Raw genomic sequence first — 16,841 nt, 5'->3', positions numbered from 1 at the left:
TATTCCACTCAATTCCTCTCCACTCCATTCCTCTCCTCTCCACTCCTTTCCATTCCAGTTAATTTTATTCCATTCAATTCAATTCCACTCCACTCCATTCCATTCCTTTCTTTTGAAAGGATCACACTCTCTCAACCACACTGTATTGCAGTTGCATAATTTCAGCTAACATTTCATTTCACCATTCTTTCCACTAAATTCCATTCCATTCCACTCTGCTCCACTCCACTCCACTCTGCTCCACTCCACTCCACTCCATTCCATTCCACTCCATTCTGCTCCACTCCCTTGCACACCAATCCATTCCATACCATCCAATTCCATTCCACTCCATTCCACTCCAATCCACTCAATTTCATTCCATTCCATCCCATTACATTCCACTAAATTCCACTCAACTCTTCTCCATTCCACTCCACTGCACTCCACTCCACTCCACTCCAATCCACTCCACTGATTTCCATTCCATTCAAATCCACTGCATGCCTTTGTATTCCTTTCTTTGGACAGGATCTCACTGTTTACACAGGCTGCAATGTGCATGGAAAAAGGAACTATCTTCACATAAAAACTAGTGAGAAGCTTGCTGAGAAACTTTCTGATGTGTGCATTCATCACACAGAGTTGAAACTTTCTTTTGATTGAGCAGTTTGGAAACAGTTATTTTTGTAGATTCTGCAAAGGTATATTTGGGAGGGCATTGAGGCCTATGTTCAAAAAGGAAATATCTTCACGTAAAAATGAAAAGGGAGTTTTCTGACAAACTTCTTTGTGATGTGCACATTCTTCTCACAGGGTTGAACCATTCTGTTTATTGAGCCGTTTGGAAACAGTCTTTTTGTAGAAAATCCAAAGGGATATCTGGGAACACGTTGGGGCAGATGGTGAAAAAGGAAATATCTTCACATAAAAAGTAGAAAGAAATTTTCTGAGTAACTCCTTTGTGACATGTGCTTTCATCAAACAGAAGTAAAAGTTTCTTCCCATTGAGCAGTTAGTTTTTAAGTGAAGATATTTCCGTTTTCACAAAAGACCTCAAACCGCCTACATATATCCCTTTGCAGATTCTATAAAAAGACTCCAAACGGCTTAAAGAAAGCCTCCACTCTGCGAGAGGAAAGCACACATCACAGAGAAGATTCTCAGAATGTTTCTGTCTAGTTTTATTTGTTGATACTCAATTTCTCACCATAGGCCTCAAACCACTCATAAATAACCCTTTGCAGATTCTACAAAAAGACTGTTTCCAAACTACTCAATCAAAAAAAAGGTTCAACTCTTTGAGGTGAATGAACACATCACAAAGAAGTTTCTCAGAAAGCTTCTGTCTAGTTTTTATTTGAAGATATTTCCTTTTTCAATATAGGTCTCAAAGCCCTCACAAATATCCCTTTACAGATTTTACAAAAAGACTATTCCAAAACTGCTCAACCTAAAGCTTCAACTCTTTGAGATAAATGCACACATCACAAAGAATTTTCTCAGAAAGCTTCCGTCCAGTTTTTATGTGAAGATACTCCCATTTTCACCATGTCTCAAAGCATTCAAATTATCACTTTGCAGATTCTACAAAAAGACATTTTCCAACCTGCTCTATCTAAAGAAAGGTTCAACGCTGTGAGAAGAATGCATACATCAAAAAGAAGTTTCTCAGAATGCTTCTGTCTAGTTTTTATGTGAAGATATTTCCTTTTTCACCATAGGCCAAAAACGGATCACAAATATACCTTTGTACATTCTACAAAAGGACTGTTTCCAAACTACTAAATCCAAAGATAGGTTCAGCTCTTTGGGATGAATGCACACATCACAACGAAGTTTCTCAGAATGCTTCTGTCTAGTTTTTGTGTGAAGATATTTCTTTTTTCACCATAGGCTTCAAAGGGCTCACAAATATCGCAAAGCAAATTCTACAAAAAGACTCTATCCAAACTGACCAATGAAAAGAAGACTTCAAATCTGTGAGATGAATGAGCACATCACAAAGAATTTTCTCAGAAAGCTTCTGTCTAGTTTTTATGTGAAGATATTTCCATTTTCACCATAGACCTGAAACCGTCTACATATATCCCTTTGCAGATTATACAAAAAAATTGTTTCCAAACTGCTCAATCAAAGAAAGCTTTCTACTCTGTAAGATGAATGAACACATCACAGAGAAGTTTCTCAGAAAGTTTCTGTCTAGTTCTTATTTGTTGATACTCCCTTTTACACCATAGGCCTTTAACCGCTCATAAATAACCCTTTGCAGACTCTACAAAAGGACTGTTTCCAAACTGCTCAACCAAACGAAAGTTCAGCTGTGTGAGATGAATGCACACATTACAAAGAAGTTTCTCAGAACGTTTCTGTCTAGTTTTTATGTGAAGATACTTCTTTTTCACCATAAGCTTCAAAGCGTTCACAAATTTTCCTTTGCAGATTCTACAAAAAGACTGTTTCCAAACAGCTCAATCAAAAGAAAGGTTCAACCCTGTGTGATGAATGCACACATCACAAAGAAGTTTCTCTGAAGGCTTCTGTCTAGACGGTATTTGTGGATATTTCCTTTTTCACAATAGGCCTCAAAAAGATCACAAATATCCCTTTGCATATTCTACAAAAAGACTGTTTCCAAACTACTCAATGAAAGAAAATTCAACTCTGTGAGATGAATGCACACATCACAAAGTGGTTTCTCAGAATGCTTCTGTCTAGTTTTTATATGAAGATATTTCCTTTTTTACCACATTCCTCAAACCACTCAAAATCATCCCTTTGCAGATTCTCCAAAAACACTGTTTCCAAACTGCTCAATCAAAAGAAAGATTGAACTCTTTGAGATGCATACACCCATCACAAAGAAGCTTCCCAGAAAACATGAGTCTAGTTTTTATGTGAAGATATTTCCTATTCACCATAAGCCTCAAAGCATTCACAAATATCACTTTGCAGGTTCTACGAAAAGACTGTTTCCAAACTGCTCAATCAAAAGAAAGTTTCAACCCTGTGAGATGAGTGCACACATCACAAAGAAGTTTTTCGGTAAGCTGCTGTCTACATTTTATTTTTCAATATTTCCTTTTTCACCATAAGACTCAAACTGCTGAAACATATCACTTTGCAGATTCTACAAAAAGACGGTTTCAAACCTGCCCAATGAAAAGAAAAGTTCAACTCTCTGAGATGAATGCACACATCACAGAGAAGTCTCTCAGAATGCTTCTGTCTAGGTTTTATGTGAAGATATTTCCTTTTTCACTGCAGACCTCAAACCGCTCATAAATATCCCTTTGCATATTCTAAAAAAAGACTATTTCCAACCCGATAAGTTGAAAGAAAGTTTCCACTCTTTGAGAAGAATGCACACATCACAAGGAAGTTTCTCAGAAAGCTTCTGTCTTGTTTTTATGTGAAGATATTTCCTTTTTCACCATAGGACTCAAAACGCCTTCAAATATCCCTTTATAGATTCTACAAAAAGTCTTTTTCCAAACTGCTCAATCAAAACAAAGGTTCAACTCTGTGAGATGAAAGCACACATCTCAGAGAACTTTCTCAGAAAGCTTCTGTAAAGTTTTTATATAAAGATATTTCCTTTTTCACCACGGGCCTCAAAGAGCTCAAAAATGTCTCCTTACAGATTCTTCAAAAAGACGGTTTTTGAATTGATGAATCAAAACAAATGTTCAACTCTGCGAGATGAATGCACACATCCTAAAGAAGTTTCTCAGAAATCTTCTTTATAGGTTTAGGTGAAGATATTTCCTTTTTCACCATAAGCCTGAAAGCATTCACAGATATCACTTTGCAGATTGTACAAAAAGACTGTTTAAAAACTGCTCAATCAAAACAAGATTTCAACTATGTGAGACGAATGTACACATCACAAAGAAGTTTCTCAGAAAGCTTCTGTTTAGATTTTATTTGCGGATAATTCCGTTTTCACTGTAGGTTTCAAACTGCTCACAAATATTCCTTGCAGTTTCTAAAAAAGACTGTTTCCAAACGACTCAATCAAAAGTGAGGTTCAACTCTGTGAGATGAACACACACATCACAAAGAAGTTTCTCAGGAAGCTTCTGTCTAGTTTTTATGTGAAAATAATTCCTTTTTCAACATAGGCCTCAATGGGCTCACAAATATCCTCATGTAGAGTCTACAAAAAGACGTTTCCAAACTACTCAATCAACAGGAAGATTCAAGTCTGTGAGATGAATGCACACATCACAAAGAAGTTTCTCAGAGAGCTTCTGTCTAGATATTATTTGAGGATATTTCCTTTTTCACCATAGGCCTCAAAGGGCTCACAGATATCCCTTTGCAGATTCTACAAAGACACTGTTTCCAAACTGCTCAATCTAAAGAGGGGTTCAACACTGTAAGCTGAAGGCACACATCACAAAGAAGTTTCTCAGAATGCTTCTTTCTAGTTTTTATTTGAATATATTTCTTTTTCACCATAAGCCACAAAGCGTTCCAAATATCCACTTTCAGATTCTACAAAAAGCGTCTTTCTAAACTGGTCAATCAAAAGATAGGTTCAATTCTGTGAGATGAATGGACACATCACAGAGAAGTTTCTCAGGATGCTTCTGTCTCGTTTTTATGTGAAGATACTACCTTTTCCAACATAGGCCTCAAAGCACTCCAAATATCCAATTGCAGTTTCTACAAAAACAGTGTTTCACAACTGAAAAATCAAAAGAAAGGTTCATCTCTGTGAGATGAATGCACACATCACAAAGAAGTTTCTCAGAGTGCTTTTGTGTACTTTTTAAGTGAAGATATTTCCTTTTTCACCATAGGCCTCAAAGTGCTGCAAATACTCACTCGCAGATTGTACAAAAAGAGTGTTTCAACACTGCTCAATAAAGAGAAATATTCATCTCTGTGAGATGAATGCACACATCACAAAGAAGTTTCTCAGAATGCTCCTGTTTAGTTTTTATGTGAAGATATTTCCTTTTCCACTGTAGACACCAAGGCACTCCAAACATCCACTTGCAGATTCTACAAAAGGACTGTTTCAAAACTGCTCAATCAAAAGAAGGATTCAACTCTCAGGGATGAATGCACACATCACAAACAAGTTTCTCAGAATGCTTCTGTCCAGTTTTTGTGTGAAGGTATTTGCTTTTCCACTCTAGGCCACAAAGGGTTCCAAATATCCACTTAAAGATTCTACAGTAAGAGTGTTTCAAAACTGCTCAATCAAAAGAAGGTTTCATCTCTGTGAGTTGAATGCACACATCACAAATAAGTTTCTCAGAATGCTACTGTCTGGTATTTATTTGAAGATATGTCCTTTTCCACCATAGGCCTCCATCTGCTCCAAATATCCATTTGCAGATACTACATAAAGAGTGTTCCAAAAATGCTCTATCAAAAGAAAGGGTCAACTCTGTGAGTTCAATGCACACATCAAAAGGGAGTTTCTCAGAATGCTTCTGTTTAGTTTTTGTGTGCAGATATTTCCTTTTCCACCATAGTCCCCAAAGTGCTCCAAACATCCACATGCAGATTCTACCAAAAGTGTGTTTCAAAACTGCTCAATCAAAATAAACTTTCAACTCTGTGAGATGAACACTGACATCACAAAAAAGTTTCTCAGAAAGCTTCCGTCTAATTTTTATATGAAGATATTTCCTTTCCCACCATAGGGCTCAGAGCGCTCCAAATATCCACTTGCAGATTCTACCAAAAGAGAGTTTGAAAACTGCTCAATAAATAGAAAGTTTAAACTCTGTGAGATGAATGCAAAGATCAAAAAGAAGTTTCTCAGAATGCTTCTGCCCAATTTTCATGTGAAGATATTTCCTTTTCCACCGTATGCCTCAAAGCGCTCCAAATATCCACCTGCCGATTCTACAAAAGTGTGTTTCAAAACTGCTCAATCAAAAGAATGTTTCAACTCTCTGAATTGAATGCACTCATCACAAATAATTTTCTCAGAATGTTCCTGTCTAGTATTAATGTGAAGATATATCCTTTTCCACCATATGCCTCAATCCACTCCAAATATCAACATGAAGATACTACAAAAAGAGTGTTTCAATACTGATCCATCAAAAGAAATGTTCAACTCTGCGAGCTGAATGCACACATCACAAACAATTTTCTCAGATTGCTTCTGTGTAGTTTTTATGTGAAGGTATTTTCTTTTACACTATAGGCCCCAAAGTGCTTGTAACATTCACCTGGAGATTCTACAAAAAGAGTGTTTCAAAATTGGTCAATCAAAAGTAAGGTTCAACTCTGTGAGATGAATGCACACATCACAAAGAAGTTTCTCAGAAGGCTTCGGTCTAATTTTTATGTGAAGATATTTCCTTTTCCATCATAGGCTTCAAAGCTCTCCAAATATCCACCTGCAGATTCTACAGAAGAGTGTTTCAAAACTGCTGAATCAAAAGAAATGTTCAACTCTCTGAGATGAACGCACACATCATTAGGATGTTTGTCAGAATGCTTCTGTCTAATCTTTATATGAAGAAATTTCCTTTTCAAACATTGACCACAAAGTTCTCCTAATATCCACTTGCAGATTCTACAAATAGAGTGTTTATAAACTGCTCAGTCAAAAGGAAGGTTCAACTCTGTGAGATGAAAGCACACATCACAAAAAAGGTTCTCAGAATGCCTCTGTCTAGTTTTTATGTGCAGATATTTCCTTTTACTCCAGGGGCCTCAAACTCTCCAAATATCCAATTGCGGGTTCTACAAAAAGAGTGTTTTAAAACTGCTCTACCAAAATAAAGGCTCAAGTCTGTGAGCTGAATGCACACATCACAAAGAAGTTTCTCAGAATGCCTCGGTCTAATTTTTATGTGAAGATATTTTCTTTTCCACCACAGGCCTCAAAGCCCTCCAAATATCCACCTGCAGATTCTACAGAAGAGTGTTTCAAAACTGCTCAATAAAAACAAATGTTCAACCCGGTGAGATGAAAGCACACATCACTAGGATGTTTCTCAGAATGCTTCTGTCTAATATTTATATGAAGATATTTCCTTTTCAAACATTGACCTCAAAGATCTATAAATATCCACTTGCAGATTCAACAAATAGTGTGTTTAAAAACTGCTCAGTCAAAAGAAAGGTTCAACTCTGTGAGATGAACACACACATGACAAAAAAGTTTCTCAGAATGCTTCTGTGTAGTTTTTATGTGAAGATATTTCCTTTTCCTCCAAGGGCCTTAAACTCTCCAAATATCCAATTGCATGTTCTACAAAAAGAGTGTTTTAAAACTGCTCAATCAAAATAAAGGTTCAACTCTGTGAGATGAATGCACACATTACAAAGAAGTTTCTCAGAATGCATCTGTCTAGTTTTTACATGAAGATATTTCCTTTTCCACCATAGCCCTCAAAGCTACCCAAATATCCACTTGCAGATTCTACAAAAAGAGTGTTTCAACACTGTTTAAATAAAAGAAATGTTCAACTCTGTGGGATGAATCCACATGTCACAAAGAAGTTTCTCAGAATCCATCTGTCTTGTTTTAATGTGAAGATATTGCCTTTTCCAGTAAAGGTCACAAATCACGCAAAATATCCACTTGCAGATTCTACTAAAACTGTGTTTAAAAACTGCTCAATCAAAAGAACAATTCAAAGTTGTGAGTTGAATGCACGCATAACAAAGAAGTTTCTCAGAATGCTTCTGTGTAGTTTTTATGTGAGGATATTTCCTTTTCCACAATAGGCCTCAAAGAGCTCCAAGTATCCCCTTCAGATTCTACAAAAAGAGTGTTTCCAAACTGTTCAATCAAAAGAAAAGTTCAACTCTGTGACATGAATGCACACATCACAAAGAAGTTTCTCTGAAGGCTTCAGTGTAGTTTTTCTCTGAAGATATTTCCTTATCCAAAATCGGCCAGCGACGGCTCTAAATATCCACTTGGAGATACTACAAAAAGAGCGTTTCATAACAGTTCAATCAAAAGATAGTTTCAAATCTGTGAGTTGAAAGCACACATCACAAAGAAATTTCTCAGAATGCTTCTTTGTAGTTTCTTTGTGGAGATATTTCCTTTTCCACCACAGGCCATAAGCACTCCAAATATCCACTTGCAGATTCTACAAAAAGAGTGTTTCCAAACTGTTCAATCTAAAGAAATGTTCCACTATGTGAGATGAATGCACACATCACAAAGTGATTTCTCAGAATGCTTCTGTGTAGTTTGAAGGTGAAGATATTTCCTCTTCCACAAAAGGCATAAAAGCGCTTCAGATATCCACTTGCATATTCTACAAAAAGTGTTTCTAAACTGCGCAATCAAAAGAAACGTTTAACTCTCTGAGATGAATGCACACATCACACGAAGTTTCTCAGAATGCTTCTTTGTAGTTTTTCTATGAAGATGTTACCTTTTCCACCATAGGCCTAAAATCACTCCAAATTTCCAACGGCATATCCTACAAAAAGACTGTTTAAAAACTGCTCAATCAAAAGAAAGTGTCAACTGTCTGAGATGAATGCACACTTCACAAGAAATGTCTCAGAATGCTTCTGTGTTGTTTTTATGTGAATATATTACCTTTTCTGCAAAAGGCCTCAAAGGCTTCAAATATCCACTTGCAGATACCATAAAAAGAGTGTTTCAAAAGTGCTCCATCAAAAGAAAGGTTCAAATCTGGGAATTGAATGCACACATCACAAAGAAGTTTCTCAGCATACTTCTGTGTAATTTTTATGTGAAGATATTTCCTTTTCCAAAATAGGTCACAAAAGTCTCCAAATATCCATTGCAGATTCTACAAAAGGAGAGATTGAAACTGCCGAATCAAAAGATAATTTCAACTCTGTGAGTTGAATGCACACATCAAAAAGAAGTTTCTCAGAATGTTTTTTCTGTTTTTTATGTGAAGATATATCCTTTTCCACCATAGACCACAAAGCTCTCCTAACATCCACTTGCAGATTCTCCAAAAAGAGTGTTTCCAAATTGCTCAATCAAAATAAAGGTTCAACTGTGTGAGATGAAAGCACAAATCACAAAGAAGTTTCTCATAATGCTTCTATGTAGTTTTTCTGTGAAGATATTTCTTTTTCCACAATAGGCCTTAAAGTTCTCCAGATATCCACTTGCAGATTTTTAAAAAGACTGTTTCAAAACTACTCAATCAAATGAAATTTTCAACTCTGTCAAATGAATGAACACATCACAAAAAGGTTTCTCAGAATACTTCTGTGTAGTTTTCATATGAAGATATTTCCTTTTCCACCATATGCCACAAAGGGCTCCAAATATCCACTTGCAGATTCTACAAAAAGAGAGTTTCAAAACTGCTTTATCAAAAATAGGTTCAACTCTGTGAGTTGAATGCACGCATCACAAAAAATTTATCAGAATGATCCTGTGTAGTTTTTCTGTTATTTCCTTTTCCAAAATAGGCCAGAAAGGTCTATAGATATCCACTTTCAGATTCTGCAAGAAGAGATATTCAAAACTGCTCAATGAAAAATAGTTTCAACCCTGTGAGTTGAGTGCACACATCAGAAAGAAGTTTCTCATAATGCTTCTGTGTACTTTTAAGGTGAAGATATTTCCTTTTCCACCATAGGCCTCAAAGCGCTCCAAATTTCCACTTTCAGATTCTACAAAAACAGTGTTTACAAACTGCCAAATCAAAGGAAAGGTTCAACTCTGTGAGATGAGTGCACACATCACAAAGAAGTTTCTCAGAATGCTTCTGTGTTGTTTCTACGTGAAGATGTTTCCTTTAACACCATAGACGGAAAAGGGCTCTAAATATCCGCTTGCAGATACTACAAAAAGAGATTTTCAATACTGCTCTATTAAAAGATAGGTTGAACTCTGTGAGTTGAATGCACACATCACAAGGAGTTTCTCAGAATGCTTCTGTGTAGTTTTTATGTGAGGATATTTCCTTTTCCACAATAGGCCTCAAAGGGCTCCAAATATCCACTTGCAGATTCTACAAAAAGAGTGTTTCCTAACTGTTCAATCAAAAGAAATGTTCACATCTGTGAGATTAATGCACACATCACAAAGTAGTTTCTCAGAAGGCTTCTTTGTAGATTTTCTGTGAACTTATTTCCTTTTCCAAAATAGGCCAGAAAGGGCTCCAAATATGCATATGCAGATTCTACAAACAGAGTGTTTCAAAAGTGCACATTTAAAAGAGATGTTCAACCCTGTGAAATGAATGCACACATTACAAAGAAGTTTCTCAGAAGGCTTTTGTATAGTTTTTAAGTGAAGATATTTCCTTTTCCAAAATAGACCACAAAGGGCTCCAAATATCCACTTGCAGATTCTTCAAAAAGAGAGATCCAAAACTAGTCAATCAAAAGAAAGGTTCAACTATGTGAGATGAATGCACACATTGCAAAGAATTTTCTGAAAATGTTTCTGTGTGTTTTTTTTTGTGAAAATATTTCCTTTTCCACCATAGGCTGTAAAGGGCTCCATGTATCAACTTGCAGATTCTACAAAAGTGACTTTCAAACTGCTCTATCAAAAGTGAGTTTCAACCCTGTGAGTTGAATGCACACATCACAAAGAAGTTTCTCAGAATGCTTCTTTGTAGTTTTTATGTGAAAGTATTTCCTTTTCCACTATAGGCCTCAAAGCATTCCAAATATCCACTTGCAGATTCTACAAAAATTGTGTTTCCAAAATGATGAATCAAAGAAAGTTTCAACTCTGTGAGTTGAATGCACACATCACAAAGGAGTTTCTCACAATGCTTCTGTGTAACTTTTAGTGAAGATATTTCCTTTCCACAATAGTCCGCAAAGGCTCCAAATACACACTTGCAGATTTTACAAAAAGAGAGTTTCCAAACTACTTTATCAAATGATAAGTTCAACTCTGTGAGTTTAACCACACCTCACAATTAAGTTTGTCAGAAAGCTTCTGGGTAGTTTTTATCTGAAGATATTTCCTTTTCCACTATAGTCCTCAAAGCACTACAAATATCTCCTTGCAGATTCTACAAAAATAGTGTTTCAAAATTGCTCACTCAAAAGAAATCCTCAACACTGTGAAATGAATGCACACATCACAAAGAAGTTTCTCACAATGCTTCTGTGTAGTATTTATGTGAAGGCATTTCTTTTTCCTCAATAGGCTTCAAAGCACTCAAAATATCCACTTGCAGATTTTACAAAAAGAGTGTTTCAAAGCTGTTCAATAAAAAAAATGTTCAGCTCTGTGAGCTGAATGCACACATCACAAAGAAATTTCTCAGAATGTTTCTATGTAGTTTTTATGTGAAGATACTTCCTTTTCCACAACAGGCCTCAAAGCACTCCAAATATCCACATGCAGTTTCTACAAAATGAATGTTTCAAGACTGCTCAATCAAAAGAAAGTTTCAATTCTGTGAGATGAATGCACACATAACCATGAAGTTTCTCAGAATGCTTCTGTGTAGTTTTTATGTGAACATATTTCCTTTCCCACCATAGGCTGCAAAGGGCTCCAAATAACAACTTGCAGATTCTACAAAAAGAGAGTTTTGAAACTGCTCATTCAAAAGATATTTTCAAATCTGTGAGTTGTATGCACACATCATAAAGAAGTTTCTCAGAATGCTACTGTGTAGTTTTTATAAGGAGAAATTTCCCTTTCAACAGTAGGCCTCAAAGTGCTCCAAATATCCTCTTGGAAATTCTACAAAAAGAGTGTTTCAAAACTGCTCAATCAACTGGAAAGTTCAACTATATGAGGTGAATGCACACTTCACAGAGAAGTTTCAAAGAATGCTGCTGTTAGTATTTATGTGAAGATATTTCCTGTTCCACCATAAACCTCAATGCTCTCCAAATATCCTCTTGCAGAATCTGCAAAAAGAGTTTTTAAAAAATGCTCAATCAAATGAAAGGCTGAACGATGTGAGATGAATGCACACATCACAAAAATATTTCTCAGAATGTTACTGTGTAAGTTTTATGTGAACTTATTTCCTTTTCCGAAATATGGCGGAAAGGGCTCCAAATATCCACTTGCAGATTCTACGAAAAGAGATTCAAAACTGCTCAATCAAAGCATAGGTTCAACAATGTGAGTTGAATGCACACATCACAAAGAAGTTTCTCAGAATGCCTCTGTGTAGTTTTTATGTGAAGATATTTCCTTTTCCACCATAGGCCTCACATTGCTCCAAATATCCAATTGCAGATTCTGCAAAAAGAGATTTTCGAAACTGCTCAATCAAAAGAAAGTTTCACCTCTGTGAGATGAATGCACACATCATCAAGAAGTTTCTCAGAATGCTTCTGTGTAGTTTTTATGTGAAGATATTTCCTTTTCCACAATAGGCCTGAAAGTGCTCCAAATATCCACTTGCAGATTCTACAAAAAGACTGTTTCAAAACTGTTCAATCAAATGAAAAGCTCAACTCTGTGAGATGAATGCACTCATCACAAAGAAGTTTCACAGAATGCTTCTGTGTAGCTTTTATGTGAAGATATTTCCTTTCTGACCATAGGCCGCAAAGGGCTCCAAATATCCACTTGTGGATTCAACAAACAGAGAGTTTCAAAACTGCTCTATCATAAGATATTTTCAACTCTGTTGGTTGAATGCACACATTACAAAGTAGTTTCTCCTAAAGCTTATGTGTATTTTTTATGTCGAGATATTTTCTTTTCCACCATAGGCCTCAAAATGCTGTAAATATCCTCAAGTTTCTATTCCATTCCATTCCAGTCCACTCCATTCCATTCTAGTCCACTCCTTTCCATTCCATTCCACTGCACTACACTCCACTCCATTCCACTCAATTCCATTGCACTTCACTCCACTCCATTCCATTCCACTCCATTCCAATCCATTCCTATCCACTCTATTCCACTCCACTCTATTGTATTCAATTTCACTCCTCTCCACTCCGTTCCAGTCCACTCCATTCCACACCACTCCACTCCATTCGATTCCACTCCACTCCTCTACACTCCACTCTTTTCAATTCCACACCATTCCATTCCACTGAACTCCACTCCATTCCACTCCAATCCACGGCATACCATTCCACTCCATTCAATTCCACTCCATTCCACTCCACTCCACTCCATTCCAGTGCACTCTATTGCATTTCATTTCACTCCACTCCACTCCAATCCATTACACTACAATCCATTCTTTTCCATTCCACTCCATTTCACACCACTCCACTCCATTCCACTCCACTCCACTGCATTCCACTTAACTGCTCTCCATTCCTTTCTGTTCCATTCCAATCCACTGAATTCCAATGCATTCCTCTCCATTCCACCACACTCCACTAAATTCCATGCCATTCCACTCCATTCCATTCCATTCCATTCCATTCCAGTCCAATACATTAAAGTTCAATCCACTCCATTCCACTCCACTTCACTCCACTTCACTCCCCTCAACTCAACTCCATTCCATTCCATTCCAATGCATTCCATTCCATTCCATTCCTCTCCACTCCTCTCCAAACCATTCCATTGAACTCGATTCCACTGCAGTCCATTCCATAACACTCCATTCCATTCCATTCCAATCCATTCCACTCCACTTCACTCCAATCCACTCCATTCCATTCCATTCCATTCCGTTCCACTTCATTATAATCCAAACCATTCAATTCCACTCCAATCCATTCCATTGCACTCTACTCCACTCCACTACACTCCATTCCACTCCACTCCTTTCCACTCCACTCCATTCCACTCCACTCCATTCCATTCCATTCCATTCCACTACACTCCATTCCACTGCACTCCATTACATTCAATTCCATACCATTCCACTTCATTCCATTCCATTCTACTCCACTCCACTACATTCCTCTCCATTCCAGTACATTCCACTGAATTAGGCTCCAATCCACTCCATTCCATTCCACTACACTCCATTCCACTCATCTCCACTCCACTCCACTACAATATACTCCATTCCATGCCATTCCATTCCACTGCACTCCATTTCACTGCATTCCACTCCATTCCATTCCATTCCATTCCTCTGCACTCAAATCCACTCCAAACCAGCCCATTCCATTCCACTCCTCTCCATTCCAATCAGTTGCAGTCCACTCCACTCCACTCCACTTTATTCCACTCCACTCCATTCCACTCCACTCCACTTCATTCCACTCTATTCCATTCCACTCCTTTCCATTCCACTCTACTACATTGTATTCCACTCCAATCAATTCTATTCCATTCCATTGCATTCCATATATCTCCATTCCTCTGCACTGCACTCCATTCAACTCCTCTCCACTTCATTCCTTTCCATTCCATTCCACTCCAGTTCATTGCAATCCACTCCATTCCACTCCACTTCACTCCATTCCATTACATTCTACTCCAGTCCATTGCATTCCACTCCATTCCTCTCCACTCCACTGCACTACGTTCCATTATATTTCATTCCATTCCACTACAATCCACTGCACTCTACTCCATTCAAGTCCACTCCACTCCGTTCCACTCCACTCCACTCAACTGCATTCCATTCCATTCCATTCCATTCCTCTCCACTGCATTCCATTCCACTCCACTCCATTCCTTTCCATTTCCTTCCACTGAACTCCACTCCACTCCAGTCCACTCCATTCCACAACATTCCACTCCATTGCACTCCACTCCATTCCACTCCACTGCATTCCACTCCATTCCATTCCACTCCATTACATTCCACGCCATTCCACTCCACTCCACTCGACTCCACTCCACTCCATTCCATTCCACTCCACTCCATTCCATTCCACTCTACTCCATTACATTCCATTCCATTCCACTGAATTCCACTCCACTCCATTGCACTCCATTCCTCTCCATTCCAGTCCACTAAGCTTCACTCCATTACATTCCATTCCACTCTACTCCATTACCTTCCATTCCATTCCACTGAATTCCACTCCACTCCATTGCACTCCATTCCTCTCAATTCCAGTCCACTAAGCTTCACTCCATTACATTCCATTCCACTGCACTCCACTTCACTCTATTCCATTAAAAAACATTCCCTTCCACTCCATTCCATTCATGTCCACTCCAATCCACTCCATGCCATTCACATCCACTCCATTCCATTCCACTCCATTCCATTCCTTTCCACTCACTTCCACTTCACTTCATTCCATTTAATTTCACTCCACTCCACTCCATTCAACTCCACTTCATTCCTTTCCACTCCATTACAATCCTTTCCATTCCATTCCAATCCATTCCACTCCATTCCACCCCATTCCATTCCATTCCACTCCATTCATGTCCATTCCACTCCATTCTACTCCACTGCACTCCATTACACTCCATTACCCACCATTCCACTGCATTTGATTCCACTACGTTCAAGTCCACTCCACTTCAGTCCATTACACTCCACTCCACTCTACTCACTTCCCTTCCACTCCATTCACTTTACTCCTTTACAATCCACTCCACTCCATTCCATTCCACTACATTCCATTCTTCTCTATTCCACTCCACTCTATTCTTTCCATTCCATTGCATTCCATTCCATTCAATTTCATTCCAATACACACCATTCCACTCTAATCCACTCCATTCCATTTATCTCCATGGCACTCCACTCCACTCCATTCCACTCCCCTAAATTGCAATCCACTCCATTCCATTCCCTCCATTCCATTCCACTGCACACCACTTCATTCCACTCCACTGCACTCCTTTCCACTCCACCTCACTCCTTTCCACTCCACTCCACACCATTCCATTCCATTCCATTCTATTCAATTCCACTCTACTCCACTCAACTCCACTCCATCCATTTCATTCCATTCCTTTCCATTCCATTCCATTGCATTCCATTCCATTCCACTCAACTCCATTTCACTGTACTCCATCCACTCTGCTCCATTCAATTCCATTCCATTCCACTCCATTCCATTCCACTCCACTCCGTTCCAGTACACCCCACTTAATATCACTCCACACCACCCCACTCCACTCGTGTCCACTCCACTCCAATCAATTGCATTCCATTCCACTCGAATACACTCCACTCCTCTCCATTCCATTCCACTCCAATCCACTCTACTAAATTCCATTCCATTGAACCCATTCCTTTCCACTCCAACCCATTCCATTCCTCTCCATTCCAGTGCAATCCACTGCACTCCTGTCCACTCCATTCCTTTCAACTCCACACCACCCCACTAAAACCCATTCCACTACATTCCAATACATTCCACTGTATTCCGCTTCACTCCACTCCATTCCAATCCACTCCATTCCATTCCATTGCATTCCCTTCTATTCCATTCTACTCCAGTCCATTCCACTCCACTCTGTTCTATTCCATTCCATTCAACTCCATTCCACTACACTCCACTCCATTCCACTATAATCCACATCATAGGTTTTCATTCCATTCCACTCAAATCCATTCCACATCACTCCAGCCCATTCCACTCCACTCCATTCCATTCCGCTCCTCTCCATTCCAGTTCACTCCAATCCATTCCACTCCACTCCACTCCATTCCACTGAAATCCCTTCCATTTCATCCCATTCCACTACACTCCTTTCCATACCAGTCCACTCCATTCAATTCAATTCCATTCCATTCCACTGCACTCTAGTAAACTCCACTCCATTCCACTCCATTCCAATGCATTCCCTTCCACTCCATTCCACTCGACTCAATTCCATTCCATTCCACTCCAATCTACTCCACTCCATTCCACTCCACTCCATTCCACTCCGCTCCAGTCCATTCCACTCCGATCCACTCCACTCCAATCCACTCCACTCCACACCTCTGCATTTCACTGCATTCCACGCCATTCCATTGCTCACCATTCTACTCCACTCCATTCCTTTAAATTCCACTTCTCTCCACAGTACTCCACTCCATTCTATTCCTATTCATTCCATTTTA

The sequence above is a fragment of the Pongo pygmaeus genome, chromosome 11, assembly GCF_028885625.2.
Source record: "Pongo pygmaeus isolate AG05252 chromosome 11, NHGRI_mPonPyg2-v2.0_pri, whole genome shotgun sequence".
NCBI classification, from domain to species: Eukaryota; Metazoa; Chordata; class Mammalia; order Primates; family Hominidae; genus Pongo; species Pongo pygmaeus.
This window is presented reverse-complemented; position numbering follows the sequence as displayed.